This window comes from Saccostrea cucullata, unplaced genomic scaffold (assembly GCF_032062105.1).
Source record: "Saccostrea cucullata isolate Sc308-1 unplaced genomic scaffold, CSIRO_AGI_Scuc_v1 ctg5952, whole genome shotgun sequence".
Taxonomy (NCBI): Eukaryota; Metazoa; Mollusca; class Bivalvia; order Ostreida; family Ostreidae; genus Saccostrea; species Saccostrea cuccullata.
This window is the reverse complement of record NW_026929221.1, coordinates 1-15,884: the sequence shown is the minus strand read 5'-3', so window position 1 is coordinate 15,884 and position 15,884 is coordinate 1. Positions and strand designations below refer to the sequence as shown.

The following is a 15,884-nucleotide window of genomic DNA, read 5'->3' as shown; positions in this document are numbered from 1 at the left end:
TTATACTAGGCCTTTCAACTAATTTTTCAAGTTGCACATATGTTAAAAAACATTTCAGAGACTGATTTATAGGTACATAAAATTATCAAAAAAGATAACTTATGCACGCCTTTAATTAAATTATTAAAAATTTTAATTATTTGTAAATGACTACTTCGATGTTGTGTTTTAAGGACAGGTAACTCAGGTGTGAAAACTGACCAGCTAAGTGCCGATTTATGAGTTATCGTTTACAGGAATGACATATAGGCTGCTTCAGAACTGGTATTGATATGTACACAAAAGGGTAACCGGTTCCTTACATTGCATGTTTTGTTACACAAAAGTGTTGACCAAGAGAAAGAGAATGTCTTCACTCTACCTGAAATAACAGGGTCAAATGAATGAGGAACAGACTATATTCAATATTTTTAACTCTCTTTGACGATTGTTATGAAGAAAACATAATGTCATGTTTTTTGTTTTCGCGCTTTTGCGCTTCCTATATGAACATATATATTTTTACGAGTAAATGCAGCAATTGATTATCTTACTTGTGTTACTAAGCACGAAGAAGAAAGACTGAATACAAAAATTAAATTAGGTTAAGACTTCGAAGGAGGGTAGACTTCATTTTTTATTTTAATTAAAAATTTTACTTATATGTAATTTAACGGTGTCTGCAACTTTATAGTAAATAAGTTTAACATTAGTGCTAAATTTTAAAACCACTGGATTCTACTGACAGCAGAGAAACACTTGGGAAATGCTAAAAACTGACCTGTCTATAAACAGTTCGATACCTAGGACCTGCTCTAAACAAGATTCAGCAACGAGTTATCGTTAATAACAGCGAACCCTAGCGGCAGTTGAAAGGCCTACTTATGGGGTCAGAACAGTATTACACTTTGGTTCACGTCAAATCATGGCTGACGGAAAATAATCCCGGAATCTTCCCTTCCGATTCGGGCATTTTGATACGAGACTGGAGCTGAATTTTTTTATGAGATGAAAAACAACATGTAAACTTCCTGTATTGACCAGATTTATTAAAATTTAGGGCGTGCTGATTTTTCTGTATACTGTCAAGAGTGGGGAGTGATTAGGCCCTGGACTCGATTTTCAAGCACCTGCTCGACTTCGACCGAAACAAACTTGCGTGCCTTGCTGGATGGCTATGTATTTTTTGGTACTAAAATCTTTATAAAGAATGGTTTTACAAGATCTGAAAAGGAAACTTCTCAGAAGTTTGTTTTGAATTAGTTACATCTACTCAAACTTGCGCATTTTTGGTAAGAATATATAGCAGAAATTAATACTGTTGTGACACCTGCATTATACAGTTCTCTCTCCAAACAATTTTGGCCAGTAAAACTTGTGCATACGAACACGTCAATAAACAACTTGTGCTCACTAACCATGAAAAGCCCGTGCATCAGAGCCGGATACTATCCGATATTGTTAAAAAACGCCACATTTATCGATTGTTTGTACCATAGTTAGGTGTGATTTCTTTTGTTAAAAGTGTGCGTTTTCTGTACATAACCCACACTTTTCTCTAACTCCGCCCATCGAACCGGGACAAAAGAACTATACAGTCATGCACAATTTTTAAATGAAACAACTGGGCTTGTTATGCCAAATTCAGGCGAGTAAAAAATATCAATTGTGGAGAGCATTGTGTAATAATTAACAATTTAAAACGGACATCAATACTTTAACTTTAGTTTAAAAAAAACTTCAGAAATCGCTTGATTTAAAAAAAAAAATCTAAGTGTCATGACCAGGGTGACGTTAGCTTAGTAAATTCCAATATCGTTCTTTTGATAACCAACAAAGGAAACACAGTACAAACATGAAGTAAAAACAAAAGTGTACACTACTGTACGTAAATAAAGTTTTCGATTGCGGATCTAGCCGATCAAAGATCTAATTTTCATTAAATTGAAATATACATAACCTCTAACAAACATTTCAATCAACGTGCACTGTGCACGACAAAGTATGTATCGGGTTAAAAAAAATTATTTAAACCATGTTCAAAATAAATTTACATTATTTAATTTTGACGATAGAAATTTATGAGAAAAAAAAATCAAATCAACACATCTCATTGAAACCAAACTCGTTAATTTTTCAATTACATAAATCAGACAAACTTTTTAAACGGACTTAAGATATGTTGAACTTTTATGTCGCCTGCATGGTGCAGCGGTTAAAGCGCCTGCCCTAGGGTCACGAAGTAAGGAGTCGAATCCCATTGTGGGATGTGGAGACCATACAAACATAGGTCCCGTGTTGCAGAAGGTGTTGCCGCGAAGAAGATCCCTTACTGCCGAGTAAAGGACAAAATTTGTAGCTCTCCACCGGCATGACGTGGCGTCTCCACATGAGTGAAAAATTCTTGAGGAGAACGTTAAACAACATACAATCAATTTTTGAAAAGTATTTTATACAAATCACTTACCCTGTACTCGATGGAGGTGGTCGGAAGGACACGAATTAGCGTAAAAGCTTATAAAATCCACATGTATAATTGATACCAAGCATTAATGTTTCAATCACACGAACCAGTCAGACCAATTCTTAAGCTGACTTACAAATGAATGATTTTTGAAAACTATGGTACAAGTCATTTACCCCATATCATACTGTTGATTATGTGCGGACACCCGATGGGCGTGGTCATAATGACAACTCGGAACTACGCTCCCTCGTGTCATTATGACCACGCCCATCGAGTGGTATGATATGGGGTAACTACTACTTACACTTAACTAAAATAAGCAATAAATATAGAAAAAAGTTACTAAATTTTATCATGCACCGTTTCTTTTTTCCGCTAGTATATAAAACCATAACGCTACAGATCTGCAGCTATAATCTATATAGCCCCACCCTAGCACTAGAACCCCTGACCCAGGGGCCATGAAATTCACAATTTTAGAAGAGGCAATCATTTTCAACTCAACTATGCACTTGGTTAGTTTATTTAATGCCCAGGAGCAGAGAAGAAGAATTTCAAAGAAATAATGCATTTTCACAATATAATCTATTTAGCCCCGCCCTAGCACTAGAACCCCTGACCCTGGGGCCATGAATTTCTTAATTTTGGTAGAGGTTTCAATGCTTATTACAATCATGCCAACAGTTTGACTGCTTGATGTCCAGGAGTGAAGAAAAAGATTTTTAAAGATTGCATTAATTTTGGTGGTTTTAGCCCCACCCCTTAGGCCCCAGGGAGGCTGGGACAATAAAATTCACAATTATTGTTCTCCTTCACCCATAGATGCTGTACTATACCAATTTGGTTGAAAATGGTTCAGTGGTTTCACAGAAGCTTAAAATGTTCAAAAGTTTACTACTGACATACGATGACATGTGAAAACAGATAGTAATAGGTCACCTGGGTGATTCAGGTGACTTAAAAAGTAAAGAAAAAGATCATTTTTTCTATAATTATAAAGAAACTTCCCCAAGCATATTCAATTTAATCAAGGAATTTATTTACATGATGGGTTAATTACAAGCAGACTCCATTGAAAATTACTCCCAGCATTCTTATGAAAACATTCATGAAAGTTAATTAATGGTTTCAACCATGTATTGTACATTAAGAAAATTCATATAGATATTTTTTTTTTTAAAATTTCTTGTTGCATTTATACATGCTCATAACTATCAGGGTACATCTTGGAGTAATTTGGCTCATACAGATATCACTGTGTAGTTTTTGCATAATAGCACGGAAAGATTGAACATAAGTACAGCATATAGGTATATAATTCTAATGGATATGTCTTTTTTCTTCTGTTTAACCATTACATAACAAACACTTTCTCTGCCTCGTCTAGGTGGAAAATCTCTCTGGTCCTTGGACAAACCACCCTTCCCTCATTTAAGCGGGCTAAATCAGAGAGCGACTGAAATAGAGTAAATTAAAACTTATTAACAAGTAAACTGAAACAGAGAGGGTCATAGAAAAATGACACCCATATTTAATGCAATATCGCAAATCTCGCTTCAAAGTATACACTCCGGCCGAAATAGCATTGTGCTGAGTGATAATACTGTTGGATTTGACAATTAAACAATTTGAATCACGGATTTCGTTTTATAAAACAAGCGTTTTAATTGGTTGATTAGGACCCGCCCACTCTCATGCGGTGTCCTTTGCTTGTATAAAGTTGGAGAGCGTCCAACGGCCTAGCGAATAGCCATGTTTGATTGTGGGAAAGCGTTGTTGACTTTCAGAAAAAAAACAACTATACAATCATTTTTTAGCATGTGATATATTCCTTACGCAGACGATACATGAATATCATTTCATTTCATCCTACATGTATTTCTGCCGATTTCCTATTTACGGCATTTTACACTTTAGGTGTTTTTTCTGTGCGATTTTTCGGTGCATTTAAAAAAAAAAATCTTCATATTTTAGTCACAAGTGAGTTTTTCATTGAGTTGGCAAACACAAGCAAATTTAAAACGGGGGTTGAAATAACGACCACTATTGAAATAATTATATCAATAGTGGTTGAGGGTGCATTTCAATAACAAACATAGTAAGTAACCACTATTGAAATACAACCACTATTGAAATAATTATATCAATAGTGGTTGAGAGTGCATTTCAATAACTTTAGATGATAACCACTATTGAATGCAACCACTATTGAAATAATAATTTCAATAGTGGGTGAGAGTGCATTTCAATAATGACCACAGGTTTCAACCACTTTTGTAATACGACCACTATTGAAAGAATTATTTCAATAGTGGGCGAGAAAGCATTTCAATAACATACATAGTATGTAACCACTATCGAAATACGACCACTATTGAAATTAACAGTTGAATAGTTGATGAGAGTTCATTTCAATACCAAACCATAGGTTACAATCACTACTGAAATAATGTTCACATTTGAAAAAAAAAGTTTTCAATAGTATTGAAATAATGATTTCAAAAGTGATTTACATAATTATGTCGATAGTTGCTGATGATTAATACTAAAACCACATTGCAAGACTTATTAAAATAACTTAACTATTAAAAATTACAAGGATTAATAATGGTTCTTCATGTTCTCCAGCATTTTTAATTCATTTATTATGTTCCCCAAACGAAGTTGGGGAACATATTGTTTTTACTCTGTTTCTTATTAAGGTCTTCCGTCTTCAGCGGAAGACCTTCTTGTTATTCGTTTGTTTCTTTTCCACTGTTTTTAAGGTCTTCCGTCTTCAGCGGAAGACCTTCTTGTTATTCTTAGGTTTCTTTCCACTTTTATTATTCTTTTTTTTTCTTACCGATTTTGTGCACGCGATTTCTCAAAAACGGCTCGATGGATTTTCATGAAACTTTCAGGACTTATGTTACATTACTTGAACCTTATGCATTTTTTTCTGATTTGATGACGTCACTTCCGGTTTGGAGATATTGCCGATTTTATGATTTTTGAAGGGTCAATTTGTCCGCAGACTTTCTCAATAATGGCTCAAGATAGAAACATGAAACTTTCAGGTATGATACACCAAAGTCTGTAGATATGTATAACGTATTGCATTTTAATCAGAAGGGCCGCACGTCGGCGCTCGCTATGGCCCGAAAATAGACGTATCACGAATTTCAAAATTTGTAACACTTTTTCGACTTTGTCTCTTGACGAGTAGACATTGGCTTTACTATCCGTATTTGTAGTATAGGCAATCCCATGAACAATTTAGATTTATACTAAATTCTTTTTATCAAAAAATTCTTCTTCCGTCATTTCGATTCGGCGAGATTCAGCATGAGCTTGTTTATAACATTTGCATACATGTTGAATTATAGGTCAGTCAGTATAATACAAAGTGTCCGTGTATTCATTGATTTTTCTATAAAAACGAAAACGAAACAACTTTTGTTACCATGTTTTAACTCAATGAATTAGCTTGCAATGTGGTTTTTGTATTGAAATCATTGTCAGCAACTGCATGTATTAATTATTTTAATATCCATTAAAATCATTGTTTAAAGCACTATTGAAATCATTTTTCCAATCACTTTTGAAATCTATATTTTAATCAATTAAACAATTTCGCCTCAGTTGCCCTCTAAGTTGGTCCTTGTAGCTATAAAATTCCTTAAGTAGGTCACTGTGACAAACTTTTTGATTGAAATTAGTCCAGGTAGGACAAATTATACAAAGTCACAATGCACTCAATAAAAAGATATTGCATACTTACGTTGTAACCATATACATGCCCATTAGGTAATGCCATTGGAGGATTGTTTTCATTAAGTGGAAGGCCCGATATTGAACAGATCAATTTTGAATTGGCACAATGTGCATAGGGTAGGCGTTTTCCTAGCTTGTTCAAATTGGCACTACACACAGGACAGTCTGCATTTCTGTTCCTTTCCTCTCTATAGCAATGTCTGTGATTCTAGTTGTGTTGTGTGTCAGGAATTACATTCCAATGTCACTTGTCAGCTTTTGAGATAAGTTTGGTCAGAACCTCTAAATTCAAAATTATTACTACAATCTATTTTATGCCCTACTTGATTTTTCAATTAATGAATGCAAATTATGCATTAATAAATTGAATAATGTTACAACTTTTTTATGATTGAATTTGATTCATGTTTTAAACGACTTTGAAAAACGGGTATACTTTGAAGATCTGTAATAATTACATCATTATCAGATATTATGCGTCTTGTAAAAGTAACAAGGTAATTGAGAAACTGTCGATGTTTTATGCGTTAATTAGGATTACCGTATTTGGCTGAGTATAACACGCATTGATGTAAAATACGCACCCCCCTTTTTGAGTCTGAAACTGGGGAAAAAAACGCTAAGTTTATTGTTATGATGATCAGCCCTTTCAAAATTGTGAATGCCATATAGCGGGACTTTGAAAAACGGGTAAAAAACAGTTCGGATGTATTATCCGCAACAGAAAACTTTACCAAGCCATGTTCTGAACTTTGAAAATCACGGTAATTTGTTACAAAAATCGGCAGAGGATTAAGTGCCAAAAATTTACTGAACACACTTTTTTAAAAATACACACTTTATAACTTTCTCTTAATCCTGACATTCCATATCGCGGCAATCTGGAGAAAATTATTTATTCATTTATTTCAACAAAGCACAAGATAATGTTGCGTAAAAGTATGAACAGAATTTTTTTTAAGCATAGTTACGGTGATTTTCAAATTATGCGTCGTCATATTCTTAGGGGAAATAATTTTATTTCAGCAAAGCATGAGATATTGTTGAAAGTTTTAACAGTTGTCATATTTAATTTTGGTTCTAGGTAATCATGCTGAAAATTATATTACAATACTTTAACAGGGAACGAAATTGAAACATCAAAGTATTTATTTAATTAAGAAGACTACGATTTTCCTCTTCTGAATCTTTGCAGATATCTTATTTTCTAAAGAGCACGAATAAATGATAACACTGAAGTTTTAGCATAATTCATATTTCATTTGTCAACTCTCAATCATTTAAACAAGAGGCCGATAAGTATAAGATAAGGTAAAATTACATTTAACAAGTTTTTAATTGTTTAATGTGTCGTAATCAACACATGCTCACACATAGGAAAGGTCATAAACCGACCCCAATTTTTAACAAAGAAAATAATCAAAGCAATTAACAGGACAGTAAATAATCAGTGCTCTAACTGTAAAAACATTGCTTTGGAGTCGGTAGACAATTAATTGCCCGGATGGGTGATATGTAATTATCATTTGACCAGCGCACGTGTGTCACAACATTAGCTTCCTTGCATTGGGACGTATGGAGGGGTGTTTATGTTGCAGCAGATTTTCATTGTTTTATTTAAAATAAATTGTTATTTTATTGTATTTCATTAAAAAATGACTTATTACTTTGTCTGGCAGATAAGGTGCATACATGTGCCCTATCATTACGGAAGCACGTGACACAGGCACAAGTGAACGTCTAAAAATAACATCTGTAATGGCGGCCTACTCGGAGACAATCAACATGCAGCTCAAATTACTTTTAACTTGCTTTTTCATGTTATTTTAGTATCAAAAGATTATGAAAGTGACATTTTTAACAAGCATACCTTCCAACAATAATTTTCCAAAGTTTAAAATCTGGCGATAAACAAAAGAAATTGCATATGTCTCTATTAAAGGAATACTACGGTATGTATGTATGATAGCCGTGTTTCACCTGAAAGAAAAACTTATTAAAATCCCATTATGATGTAAAATACGCATCCCTTTCTCACAGAAACTTATTTTAGGAAAAAGGTGCGTATTATATTCCCCCAAATACGGTTACTTGTTTGATCCTAATTTATGATCAATTTAAAAGTGCTAAAAAATACCAACAGTACTAATTCTAGCCTGAAGGTATTGAGTTAAATGGCATTTATAGCCGATACTATCATACATACGATGTTGAAAATTTAGGCCAGGCGTTTTTTTTTACTTTTGTGAAATTTTACGCGTTTAAATTTTACGGATTTATAGAACTCGTAAAAATTAGCAGCACATAAAAAATACCCGTTATACGGTATTTAATGCCCAGGAGAAGAAAAGAAGATTTTCAAAGAAATAATGCATTTTCACTAGTATATAATCTATTTAGCCCCACCCTAACACTGGAACCCCTGACCCAGGGGCCATGAATTTCACAATTACGGTAGAGGACTCAATGCTGATTACAATCATGCCAACATTTTGACTGCTTGATGTCCAGGACTAAAGAAGAAGATTTTTAAAGATTGCATTAATTCTAGTGGTTTGGCCCCACCCCTCAGGCCCCAGGGGGAGGGGGGAGCAAGGGCCATGGAATTCACAATTTTCATTCCTCTTCACTCATAAATGCCATATTTGGTTGAAATTGGTTAAGTGGTTTAAAGAAGAAGCTGAAAATGTTCAAATGTTAACACACAAGGCGCACCGCACGACAACGGACAAAAACGGATTGCAATAGGTCACCTGAATTTACTAATTAAAAGCAATATAAAAAGCAATATAGGCCTTGCTGTTCTTGAAAAGATTTTTCCTGTATACTCCTCTTAATGTTTTGCTCATCCTTTGAGGCTCCACTCTACCCCCCAGGTGTTACGATTTGAACAAATTTGAATTTACACTACCTCAAGATGCTTCCATATAAATATGACCAATCATGGCTTTGCTTTTCTTCCCCCTATATTTTCCTTTCTGAAATTTTGATAATCTTTTGTGGTCCACCCCTTTTTTTTTTCCTTTCAAAGTTTTGCTATGTAAGATGTCCAAATGTTTCAAAATAATCCTGAAATAGGTTTTCTATCATTTATCCTGCTTAGATACATAGCTGGCTGCTGCAGTTGCAACCATTGTTTACAAAGTTGTTTGAGGTGTTGTGACATCACAAGGAGAGGAATTCACTAAGTTATTTTGAACATGTTTCCAATCCTTTTGATTGATATCAATAAACTATGTTCAAAACAAAACAATGCTGCTGCATGCGCAATGACCCTCTGGTGAATACAGCCTCAAATCTGTTGAATATGTAGTGTTATGAACTGTTTGCGCTTTACAGATTATAGAACAGACTAGATATCATTGAGATGGTGGCCATCTCAAAGGGCCCCGCGTTCAACAATGAACAGGAAAATGTAAGGTAGTTTAAAAGGGATCATTTTGAAGAGGAACATTTGTGTAATACAGTAAAAGGTCATTTAGTACAACTTCACGGATATTGCAAATTTACCGTTAAATATCGAAGTTATCTTGTATCCCCAGTTATATAAATTTACTGGAATTAAAGGGAAAGAATTATGCACCAAAGATTTTAAACAGAGAGGGTAATTCTGACCATGACCTAGAAACTTCGACCAAGGTCACTGCATATCCATTGACCAGTGGATCTCTTTGAGTGAAGTAATAGCCAGATTGGGCTAACATGAGAGAAATATGCTCCGGACAAGGATTTTTCATAGAATTCTGCTATGACCTTGACCTTTGACCTAGAAATCTGGTTCAAAATCACTGCATGCCAGTTACCCAAAGACACTCTCTGGGTGAAGTATGAGGCAGTTTGGGCCACGGAGAGAGAAGATATGCTCCGGACAAGGATTTTTCATATAATTCTGCTATGACCTTGACCTTTAACCTAGAAACCTGGTTCAAAGTCACTGCACACCGGTTACCCAAAGGCACTCTGTGGGTGAAGTATGAGCCAGATTGGGCCAAGGAGAGAGAAGATATGCTCCAGACAAGGATTTTTCATATAATTCTGCTATGACCTTGACCTTTGACCTAGAAACCTGGTTCAAGGTCACTGCACACCTGTTATCCAAAGGCACTCTGTGGGTGAAGTATGAGCCAGATTAAGCCAAGGAGAGAGAAGATATGCTCAGGACAAGGATTTTTCATATAATTCTGCTATGACCTTGACCTTTGGCCTAGAAACCTGGTTCAAGGTCACTGCACACCGGATACCCTCAGGCACTCTGTGGGTGAAGTATGAGCCAGATTGGGCCAAGGAGAGAGAAGATATGCTCCGGACAAGGATTTTTCATATAATTCTGCTATGACCTTGACCTTTGACCTAAAAACCTGGTTCAAGGTCACTGCACACCGGTTACCCAAAGGCACTCTGTGGGTGATGTATGAGCCAGATTATGCCAAGGAGAGAGAAGATATGCTCCGGACAAGGATTTTTCATATAATTCTGCTATGACCTTGACCTTTGACCTAAAAACCTGGTTCAAGGTCACTGCACACCGGTTACCCAAAGGCACTCTGTGGGTGAAGTATGAGCCAGATTGGGCCAAGGAGAGAGAAGATATGCTCCGGACAATAATTTTTCATATAATTCTGCTATGACCTTGACCTTTAAAATAGATACCTGGTTCAAATTCACTGCACACCGGTTACCAAAAGGCACTCTTTGGGTGAAGTATGAGCCAGATTGGGCCAAGGAGAGAGAAGATATGCTCCGGACAAGAGATCTCGGACGGACGGACGGACAGACTGATCACTATAGGGCGCCCGCCAAGCGGGGCCCTAATTATATAGGCACTATAAATAGCCTATATAATGATTTTATTAATGAAATATTTTTATTTCAATCCAAGTAAATGCTAGTTGTTTTACACTTTCGTAAATTAGCATGTTCTGTTGAGTAAACAAGAGATGTTTGTAAACAAAATTCATTATGTTCTTTTCCTCTTTTCCGCGCCTCTACTGAGGAAAGAACTTAGAAAATTTTTGAGAAAGTTTTAGAAAACTTAAGATGTGATATTCACATTATGAAAATTTTATTGCCCATGGTAAGAATCAAACCCGGTACCCTCTGCTTTGTAGTCGGGTATACATTTCACCGAGCTATCGAAACTGTTGAGAAACACTGGATTAAAATAATTTAGTACACTTTTTTTTTTTTAGAAAGAATTAATACTACTAATATATATAAATGTCTATTTACAGAGTATCATATTATCATAAATATTCTTTATTTTATATTAATGAACAATAGATAAAAGCATTCAAAAGGCGGATTTTATGCGGGTTAATATACTCGTAGCGCTCCATCCCTTAAAAGTAATGGGCCTTGGCTCCATTACTTTTAAGGAATAAAGCGCTACTCGTACATTAACCCTTACGTAAAGTATCTGAATCTGAAACCTTGGCCGGTGCAATGAAACACACTATAAGCATCCTCTATGCATCTCTGACTAAACTTTAACCTGAGATGCCAATGCCGATGGTATCACATACCCTCCACCCAACTTTGTTAAGGTGAGCTTAAAATGAATTTTTCTTTAAGGTGGAATGCCACACCAACTTTTTATTTTATAGATCTTTGAGTCATCCTTTTTAAACAATGGTTTCAGCATTGAAAGGCTGATATTAGCTCTTAATTATTTTATACTAATTTTTTAAAAAATTTTCAAAGAAAATGAAAAAAAATTATTTATATCCAAATAAGTTGTTTTCGAGTTAAAAGTTTGCTGTAAATGAATGCATCATATGAATATCTTATAAAATATGTAAAGAGAGGGTGGTTAGACTTTTTAATTTGTTTTATAAAAAATTATTTATGAAAATAAAACACATAATTTGTGAATATTTTTTAAACCTATGGTTAAAAACACCATAAAACTAGTCACAACTAAGGACAACATGTTTGTCAATCATATTTTTAAAAGAAATTGAAACAAAATTGAGAAATTTTAGAGAAATTAAATTTTTTTTAATATTTGGACCTAACTCGATCAAAATTAAACTGATCCCGATCAAAATTAACACAAAATGAATAAAATGCTAATTTATTGCCTCTTCATAAATTTACAATGAAGAAATCTATTTTATTGTCATGTTCAATAATGTTTTAACCCTTATAGCACCTAATCAGACTAGTGTTCATGGGGAAATGTTATTAAGGTCTTCCGCTCAGGCAGAAGACCTTCTACTGATTCTGATGGTTAAGATTATTCCCTATTATTCTTTTTTTTTTTTTCCTAGACGCCAACTTTGAGACCTCATAACTAGCTCATTTCTACACGGATTTCGCTCAAATTTTCAGAGTTTTTAAACGTTACAAAACTCAGTTAGAATGTTTTCAAAAATTTCAAAAATTCTCTTCCGCTTTCGAGTTATTTCCCTTTAAATGAAAATTTGGTACTGTTCGTTTCCAGACAAAGGCTCAGAAATGACAAAAGCTGGAGCAAAAATTCTACTGAATTCAAATACTAGAAGAATTGAAGTTGTGCACATCGCTTTTTCTTTTTCAATTTCTGCCCTCAAAACGGTGCTAGATAGGGGTAAAAAATGAGAATGCCTAAAAGCGCAAAAATTTACATATATTTCCTTATGTATCTTTTAAACTAAAAATAATTTGTTAAGACATGTTGAACAGATATTGTGCATAATTTTAAGATCTATCATTTGACATCATTAAAAAGGGGCTGGCCCCTCAAATTAGGGATCGAAGGAGCTTGAAAGTTTTTGCTCTATAACTCAAAATCGATAAATATTTCGATATGGTTATCGATATGAAATGGGCTCTTTAACATCTTATTGATCTCATGAAAACATTATTTTGTTCAAGTCATGTGTTATTAGATGAGCAGAAAACTTTATAGTCCATGTACAGGTAAGTGATTTTATACGGCAAGTGAAGAAGAATTCTATATGCGTACGCGTATAACACGTATAACTGAAATTAACTGGATAAGAATAATATACCTAGCTAAATTGAATTTTAAACTTTGTTGAAATAAGAGTTTTAACGTATTCTGTAGCTGGATGTCATACAGATTATTCAGAGACAACTTTCTCCTTGTGTTTAGTTTAAAGAACAAGACGGGAGAGGGGAAAAATACTTTTTAAGTATTGATATTCAATGTAGCATTATTTATTTAAAAAAAATTCAAGCTTAAGATAATTCACTGTCATTCAATTCATGCATCGTGAATTTTCCTCGGACCCTGAAAGTTTTGTGTGTACAGTGTGCATGTTTTGTGTGTACAGTTATCACATGGTTATGAAACCCGTTTATCGATCGCGCACTGACCTGTATACATTCGTGAGGTCAACATTACTGCTCTTTGATTTTTACTAGAGTCCTAGATTTAAGATCAAGAAAATATGTCATTTGCGCTAATCGTAAGAATATTTCTATACACAAATATAAAGATTTTCTTGAACATGATTTAAAAGTGTTGAATGTCGGATTCTATTCGTTGACGAATGAATAAAAGGTGCTGCATTTATGCACGCTTTTCTCATCTGCTGAGGTATCTATGGACGAGTTCATCGGTTACACTGAAGGGTGACACAGGATGACCTATCGATAACTCTGCCAATTTTGATGGTGATTTTAATTGCACATGTACATAAATTAATGTTAAATTCTACCCTTGTGAAGTCCATTATAGTCTCATTATTTAAAAAATTGGGGATATCAATACTGCAACTTGTTTTTGATTTGTACGGATGATTCTATTATTGGAAAGGTACACATGTAGTACGAGGATTTTTTAGGCCCCGTCTCCCTCTCCACTTTGAAGTAATTGCAATCGTTACATGTATACGGGCCTATATCAAGTTATTCTAATTGCTTTATATCAGAAAAATTTGCGATGTTGTTTAAATTAGCAAATATAAATAAACATGGCAAATGCGCACAGTAAATTGTAAGTGGAAGTGACGTTTCCAATTCTCATGAAAATCGAAAATTAAATGAAGCAACTTTGAGTTTTGCATGAATTGATGCATAACTTATAATTGTATTGTACCGAATGTATTTTTTTTATATCCTCGAAAAAGAATATCACTATGACACGATTTTACGAGTACATGATTGTAACTAAGTACATGCTGTTTTACACAGAGGAGCCCCCAAAATATATACATTCCGAGCTTTCAGAACACAAGAGAAAACAAGAGGCCCAGGGGCCACAGCGCTCACCTGAGCACATCGGGCTTGAATTTACCCCCCCCCTCCAGGCGTTCATCATTTGAACAAACTAGAATCTACATTACCTGAGGATGATTCCATATCAATATCACTAATCATAGCTTTGAAGTACTAGAAAAGAAGATTTTAAAAGGTTTCTCTATATATCCCTATGTAAAACTTGGTTCGACCATTTTGGCCCCACCCTTGCCCCGGGGGTCATGATTTGAACAAACTTGAATCTACACTACCAGAGGATGATTCCACATGAGTTTCATTTTTCCTGGCCCAGTGGTTCTTGAGAAGAAGATTTTTAAAGATTTTTCCTATATATTCCTATGTAAAACTTGGGTCCGCCATTTTGGCCCCACCCTTGCCCCGGGGGTCAAGATTTGAACAAATTTGAATCTACACTACCTGAGGATGCTTCCACTTGAGTTTGATCTTTCCTGGCCCAGCGGTTCTGGGGAAGAAGATTTTTTAAAAATGCCATTAATTTTTAATAAATTCATGATTATCTCCCCTTGGAAAAGGGCGTGGCCCTTCATTTGAACAAACTTGAATCCCCTTTACCCAAGGATACTTTGTGCCAAGTTTGGTTGAAATTGGCCCAGTGGTTCTTGAGAAGAAGATGAAAATGTGAAAAGTTTACGACGACGACAACGCCAACAACGACAACAACGCCAACAACGACAACGACAGACAACGGACAAATTTTGATCAGAAAAGCTCACTTGAGCCTTCGGCTCAGGTGAGCTAAAAAATGAATAATTAGAAATTTTTTTAACAAATGCAAAATTGTTTCTGAGAAAGCCATGTAGTTGCATACAAATATTCCAAGCCATTCTTTCATGTTTACTGGACTAAAAGAGATTATCAAATTTCCTCTCATCGCGATACGTAACCCCCCTTCCCTCAAATGATACAATGTTTTCCTTCAGAGTCGAGAATGTCAGTTGGTTAGTTTGTTCAGGTACGTACAGGTCATGACTGGTGTTGAAATCCATGATTAATCCATAACCTATTATAATGTTAACCAATAGTCATACGTGACATTTTTTTTATTCACAGGTCGTCAAATAAATGAAAAAAAGATTAGTATACATCACTAAACTTTCCTATATATAAACGTTTTAATTTCTAAAACTTGTGTAGATTAGAGTGTTCAATCGAGCATCGAAGTGTGTACATGTACTACATGTATTAGTTTCTTTGGGTAAGGGGAGGTACCAGTTTTTGCTGCATTTGATTTTCGGAATTTTGCATTGCATTTTCGACACTTAATAATATCATTTCTAACATTCATTATTTTCATTCTGGATTTTTACACTATATTTCAAGCAATTTAAAGTTAACAAAGAAGATGGAATCATTATTTTAATAGAATATATTTGGTTAAAGTAACACAAGTGAACTTGTGATGAAAATTTATTAAACGAAAGTCAAGCAATAAAAAGTTAAAGTTTGTATTTTGAAAAAT

General features: G+C 34.7%; 1 long non-coding RNA gene across 1 annotated transcript; it reads right to left on the bottom strand.

The window, feature by feature from the left end:
* Positions 1-3,463: 3,463 nt before the first annotated feature.
* Positions 3,464-6,393, bottom strand: LOC134280165 (uncharacterized). The gene is made up of 2 exons (XR_009994848.1): positions 6,207-6,393; positions 3,464-3,902 (listed from the first exon to the last, which is right to left on the bottom strand). It is a non-coding gene; the product is annotated as an uncharacterized LOC134280165 (long non-coding RNA).
* Between the last annotated feature and the right edge of the window lie 9,491 nt (positions 6,394-15,884).